Here is a 6943-nt window from a genome sequence, read left to right on the forward strand (position 1 = left end):
GGGGGAGGGGGTAAAAGGGAAAAAAGGCCTTGGTGTGGAGCGTGGGAGGGAATCAGGGTCAAGGTTTTGTTCTTCAGAATCTTCGATCCCTTTGGGACCCCCTCGCCATTAAATCATAGATGAGAAATGGAAAAGTTCCTCTTGGTGAATAATACTTTCTTCCTTCCTCCCAGTGAGGTAACCACCCTCCCCCCCAAAAAACTGGCATCCTCCACGTGGGCCTTTGTCATTGCCCAATACTCCCACTCAGTGCCAGGGGTAAAGGAAAGAGGAACTAAGAGTGAGCTTTCTAGAAATCAGAAGCCACCACCTAGCCCCCTGCCCTGGCCCTTTCCGCGCCCACCCCCCCCGCGCCCCCGCCCCGCCTGTGCTTGCTGATGCTTCCATGAGACCCATCTGGTCCTTTCTAGGCCTTCCCCAGGCCTCCCCCTTCCCTTCTCCTCCAGGTTAGCTCTGAGCTCCAGGTGGACCAGGGCTTGTCTCCCCAACTCTGCCATCCTCTCTCTTCTTTTCAAGGACTGGAAATCCATCCTTTACTCTGGCTCAGAACATCAGATATGACTAAGGCCTTAGAGATCATCTTCCCATTTCACTGATGGAGAAACTGAGGCCTGAGGTGACTTGAAGACACATGGCAGTCTGCTCACTGCTGGGCCTCCAGGGCCACACTCTGTCTGAGGACTGCACTGGCTCCTTATTAGAACACTCATCCAGTCGGCATCTACTTTGTGCAGAGACCAGATAGGGGACTGGGTGTGAGGCATGCTTTCCAGGAGAGATGATAAAGAAGAACTTCATGGGAGGTAGGACTGAGTTCATGAATAAGCCTGAGTGGTGCTCACCCCAAGCTTCAGGCATTTCCTGTGTCCTGGGGTGGATCAGCCAAGGATATGGGAGGGTCAGTGGTGGGGCAGCCTCTGGGGAGAGAAAGGGAAGGTTCACCTGCAATGGCTTGGGTTGGTTGTGGTGGTCAGTGGTGTCTCAGCGATGTGGGGCTTGTCACTTAGGCTGTTTTCTGGGCCAGCCCTCATGGACCAGACCTCACGGACCAGCCCTCATGGACCAGCTCCTGAGCCCTACAGTGAGGGGGCTGCTGTGGGTGAGGGGTCAAATCTAAGTAATCTGTTAGGATGACAGCAGTGTGAGACGGTAACTGGGGACTTGCATTGCCCAAGATGCCCGGGCAGTGAGATGAGGCGGTCATGGGGACTGGGAGCACATCTGGGAGCACTGAGGTATCCCGTGAGGGCGCTGAACTGGGGGAATCTTAGGGAAACAGATCATGAGGAGCAGGTGATAGAGACAGAGGAATACTGTCTTGACAGCCTTTCACTGAATCCTTGTCTGAACACCTGTGCTGAGGGCACCCTCGGAAAACGCAAGGGGCACACAGAATCCGTGCAGCAGTGAAGAGAGGCAGAGCTGTGAGCCCAGCTGAGGGGCTCAGGGAAGCCTTCGCGGTGGTGCTCTCATTAGTATATATGTTTCTTGATTTCAGAGAGGAAGGGAGAAAGAGAGATAGAAATATCAATGATGAAAGAGAATCATTGATCAGCTGCCTCCTGCACAACCCCTACTGGGGATCGAGCCCACAACCCAGGTATGTGTCATGACTGGGAATTGAACCGTGATCTCCTGGTTCATAGGTCAACTCTCAACCACTGAGCCACCCCAGCTGGGTCATGGTGATACATTTAAGATGGGCTGTGGAGTTGGCAGGTTTTGAGCCTTGCATGATTATTGGATGGGGGAGGGGTGCATTTTGTAGCAAACGTACAGAGACTGACAATGTAAAGTGCTTAGACCTCACCTTGGAAGCTTGTTAAAGTGCAGGTTCTGGCTCAGCAGCTCTTGGGTGGACCCGAGATGCTGTGTTTCTCATCAGCTCCAAGATGATGCTGGTGGTACAGGTCCAGGGTCTGCTTAGAACAAACTTCAAAGGGCTCAGCATGGGAAATGCTGCTCAAGTGTGCGACACAGGGAGCAGTTCATTTTGTCTAGACCAGGGTTCTTGTCTGCGGCTCTTGGTTAGGCTTCAAGAGCCATCTGAGATAGTCTTGCACATTTATGTGATTGAGGATTTCTCTGGCAAGAGGGTTCATACTCCCATCAGATCAGCACAGGCATCCGTAACCTCCCAGTAGCTCAGCACCCTTGAACCTATCAAACATAGGGAGTTCTGGTCTTTACCCTGTAACTTTACTAAGTGAAGCCGTATTTTATCCAAGCTCTCTCCCCATCCTCAGATGACTGCCAGTGTGTGTTGGGGCACCCCTGGGCTAAAGTGTAGGGTATGTGAGGTAGGGGCTGTGCTGGCCGGGGTGGGTGGCAAGAAAGAGTAAGAGAAGAGGAGGGAGAAAGAAGAGGCAACCTAGAGCCATGGGAAGACTCCCAGACAGTGTCAGACACAAGGGCCTGAGGCCTGGCCCTGCCTCTCTCTAGCTGTGTGGCCTTGCACAAGTTACTTGACCTCTCTAGCCTCTTCTGTGAAGTGTAACTAGTAAGACATTGTCATGCGACTTGCATGAAATAAGAAACCAAGGGTGCTTGGCAAGCAGTATGTAAACAGCTGTGTCACCTTAAGAGCTTGAGCAAGCCACAGTCCCCATGCAACTTCAGGGCACACACGGCCAGTCCCAGCAGTACAGTCCAAGCCTCTACTCTTATTATTTGCTATGAAAGCGTATTGGGCATTTATAGTATGTAATGCAGTGAGATTTAGAGTTCCTAAGCTCTTTCTCATCTCTGTTCTCTTGCCTGATGTGGACAGAGAGAGAGCCTTTGGGGGCTAACAAAAAAATAAATAAATAAAGGATCAGAGAGGGCAGCCCCAGAATTGAGTTAGTGCCTCTGCCTCGCACACAGCCGCCTGCTCTCACCGGACGTTCCCAGTCTGACAGACCCCTCTGCTTCTAGAACTCTCCATGCTCCACCTCCCTTCATGGCCCTTGCCTATCCTAGATTCCAATACCTGGCACAGTGTCTTTCACATAGTAAGTCCTCGATAAACATTGTTTGAATCTAGGAACAGCCCAAGAATTTCAAGTCATTCCCCAGATATCTGCTTTGTGGGATGGTTTAACAGCAGACAGGGAAATGAGTCGAGAAGCAAGACTTTGGTTGCCCAAGTTCCCCACTTCTTCTATTTGGATGATGAGATAGTGGCAGTGCTAGAAGGACAGTATGGGGCAGAAAGTGATTTTCAGAGGCCCCCCCAGATCCTTCTTTGCCAATGATCTGTCTCTCTCTCAGTTGCAAAACGCTGCCCACTGAAAAAAAGGGAAACTTCAGCTGCCCAGAATAGCTCTTTCTTTGCTATTTGGTTTCAGCTGCCTTCCTGGTAGATCCCCAGGTTGCAAAGCACTGGCTTCATTCAGGAGCATTTACTATAAATTGGAGTCTGAGAGTGAGAATAGAATCTGGATGAGAATACAGATGACTTTTGTCTGGGGGAAGGGGGAGAAGTTGGGGAAAATGGTTTTGCAAAGCACACACCCCTCTTGTGACTTAGAGGCAAGGATTTTAAAACAAGGCACTACCAAATGGTTCAATTCTGCGACTTTTCATTGCTGAACATATAGCTGGGAACTGCAGGCATGCAGGAGTTAGGCACGATCGAGCAGGGCCAGGGACCTGTGTCTGTGTAGTTCAGCCCGGCATCTCTAGCATTACCACCTAGCATTAGGCACGGAACAAATACATGAGGAATGAATGGAATTAGGGGGGAAATCAGACCGAGAAGGTGCCATGGAGATCCCAGAGTTGAAAATCCCGGCCCTACTTAATTTAAAATGGGGAAAAGAATGATGCCTGGGATTTTAGCACATTCATAAATCAGTGCAGATCATCTGTGTGTGTATATTGTGCGTATTGTGGGAAGTGCCTGGTGACACATGTTGACATTTCCCAGGGAGGCTGCCAGCCGTGTTTTTCTGTGGGGGAAACAATTCTTCAGTTAGAGAGAAACTTCAGCTGCCCAGAATAGCTCTTTCTTTGCTATTTGGTTTCAGCTGCCTTCCTGGTAGATCCCCAGGTTGCAAAGCACTGGCTTCATTCAGGAGCATTTACTATAAATTGGAGTCTGAGAGTGAGAATAGAATCTGGATGAGAATACAGATGACTTTTGTCTGGGGGAAGGGGGAGAAGTTGGGGAAAATGGTTTTGCAAAGCACACACCCCTCTTGTGACTTAGAGGCAAGGATTTTAAAACAAGGCACTACCAAATGGTTCAATTCTGCGACTTTTCATTGCTGAACATATAGCTGGGAACTGCAGGCATGCAGGAGTTAGGCACGATCGAGCAGGGCCAGGGACCTGTGTCTGTGTAGTTCAGCCCGGCATCTCTAGCATTACCACCTAGCATTAGGCACGGAACAAATACATGAGGAATGAATGGAATTAGGGGGGAAATCAGACCGAGAAGGTGCCATGGAGATCCCAGAGTTGAAAATCCCGGCCCTACTTAATTTAAAATGGGGAAAAGAATGATGCCTGGGATTTTAGCACATTCATAAATCAGTGCAGATCATCTGTGTGTGTATATTGTGCGTATTGTGGGAAGTGCCTGGTGACACATGTTGACATTTCCCAGGGAGGCTGCCAGCCGTGTTTTTCTGTGGGGGAAACAATTCTTCAGTTAGAGAAATCTTAAGGAGGCCCTCGCTGTAAACAGGCAGTCATTGTCCTGCAGGAAGGGAGGAAAGCACCGTTGGCGACCCTCCAGACTCTCCTGAGCTGGACACAGGGGAGGAAATGGACAAATGGACATTCACTTAAGGACCAAGACCTCCTAAGGAGAGAGGAATTGAGGTCTTTTCTTTTGAGTCCAAAACTATTGGACACTCTCTCATTGGTGGCCTGGGTTCCAAGCTTGGTGGGGAAGTCAGCGGTGTGTGTGTGTGTGTGTGTGTGTGTGTGTGTGTGTGTGTAAGGGCTGAGCTGGGAAGACCTGCTGGACCCTTGGACCCTATGCAGTAGACATATCTTCAGGACAACAGCCAAACCTGTGTGTGTGTTGTGTGTGTGTGTGTGTAAGGGCTGAGCTGGGAAGACCTGCTGGACCCTCCATGTGGATGCAGTAGACATATCTTCAGGACAACAGCCAAACCTGTGAGTTAAAACTGAAGATGCTACAACCTTGGGACACCAAGGGTGGCACCATGGCTGAGGCTGTGGGGGGCGAACTTTGGGTGGATGGTGTGGGGTCAGCTCTCTACCGTTACTCCTCTGGGAAGTGGCAGAAGCAATGACAGCTGGGAGGCCTGGTCACTGACCTGTGGGTCAGATCACCCAGCTCTCACTTTGCAGGAATGAGTAGGTCCCCAAGGCACCGTGAGGAAGCTGGGAGAGGGCACAAGCGATTAGATTTCCTTCTAATTTGGTCAATGTGGGGCGCTAGTGATTAACTGAACATAATAACAGGTATGAGCCACCTGTGCCCTGAGGTGACAGGAGAGACTGCATCAGTTACACACACACTCCTGTATTGTGGGCAGGTCATGGCTCCAGCACATGACCTGCCCAATTCCGTTTCCCTACTCTGCCCCCAACACAGTTCGGATGTGCTCATATTAAAAAAATTATGACAAGCTTTGCCATGATACAATTCTGATTTCATGACGAAAATACAATCGATTGTAAGTATTTACTCAATGCATTCAAGAGCTCGTGTGCAGTTCATGAGGGAAGATTTCAAAACTATGGGCCTTGGGCACCCACAATCGTAATTTCTTGTGTGTTTTACGATTCCGTAAACCATGTGAATCCAACAAGAGCATTGCAGCGTGGGTGAGACTGATATCATCATCCCCGTGTTACAGATGAGGAAATTAGGGTTTAGAGGTTGACTTGCTCAAGGACAAGGGACCTGGGAATTGGACATGTGGGATTGAAATCCGGTCGCTCTCCCTCCAAGACCAGTCTTCTCAGTCTTCTTTAGGCTTGGCCCGTCTTTTCCTTCTCCTGGCTACTCTCCTTTCCCTTCCGCCTAAAGCTCGCCTTTCGGGATCACCTCCGTCCACTGTATAAATGGAAGACTTGGTAAGGAGGTGGAAGGTTAGGGGAAGGAAGAGGTAAGGGGACATAAATGAACTAATAAGGAAGTTCTCTAACATCCTTCGGATCCCTCTTCAGATGACTTCATCACCACATCATTTCAGCCCCTGCTCCGCGAGGCCACTCTCTGGCCTCTGTCATCAACCTGAACTTCTCCATTTCGTGGTGTTCAACTTAGTAATACATTTCTCTGACCACAGCCTTCCACTCCCTTCCCCTTCAGAAACTCTGTATCTACTGTGTCAGCTCCTCCAGGTCCCTCCGTCCCCACCTGGCCTCCTTGCCTTCCCAGCCCACATCCTCACCACCACACTGATTCCCTATTTCCACGCTTCTATCTCCCCACTTGCCAGTGGCCAAGTCCAGGTTATCTTCACCCCCTGATTCCGGATCCCTTCCAGCTGCCAGGCTTACAGGATGTCTTGCTCTCCTCGATGATGATGCCAGCGATCCTTTCACCTATCCCTCATAATTTCTTTCTGCCAGACTCCACAGTGGTTCTAAACCTTCACCATGTCCTTGCATCTCTTACTCCAGCCTCAGGCTTTGGCACTCTCAGGAGACAATATATTCCCCCATTTAAAGTAGAGACTATGGCCTGGCTGACATGGCTCAGTGGTTGAGTGTTGACCTACGAACCAGGAGGTCACAGTTCGATTCCCAGTCAGGACACATGCCTGGGTTTCGGGCTCGATGATCCCCAGTGTGGGCAGGAGGCAGCCGATCAATGATTCTCTCTCATCGATGTTTCTCTCTCTCTCTGAAATCAATAAAAATATGTATTTTTTAAAAATCAGAGATTATGTGATACAGAGAACAGATGGATGGTTGTCAGAAGGGAGGATAATTATGGGACTGGGTGAAAAAGGTGAAGGGATTAAGAAGGACA

This window comes from Myotis brandtii, unplaced genomic scaffold (genome assembly GCF_000412655.1).
Source record: "Myotis brandtii unplaced genomic scaffold, ASM41265v1 scaffold523, whole genome shotgun sequence".
NCBI lineage: Eukaryota > Metazoa > Chordata > Mammalia > Chiroptera > Vespertilionidae > Myotis > Myotis brandtii.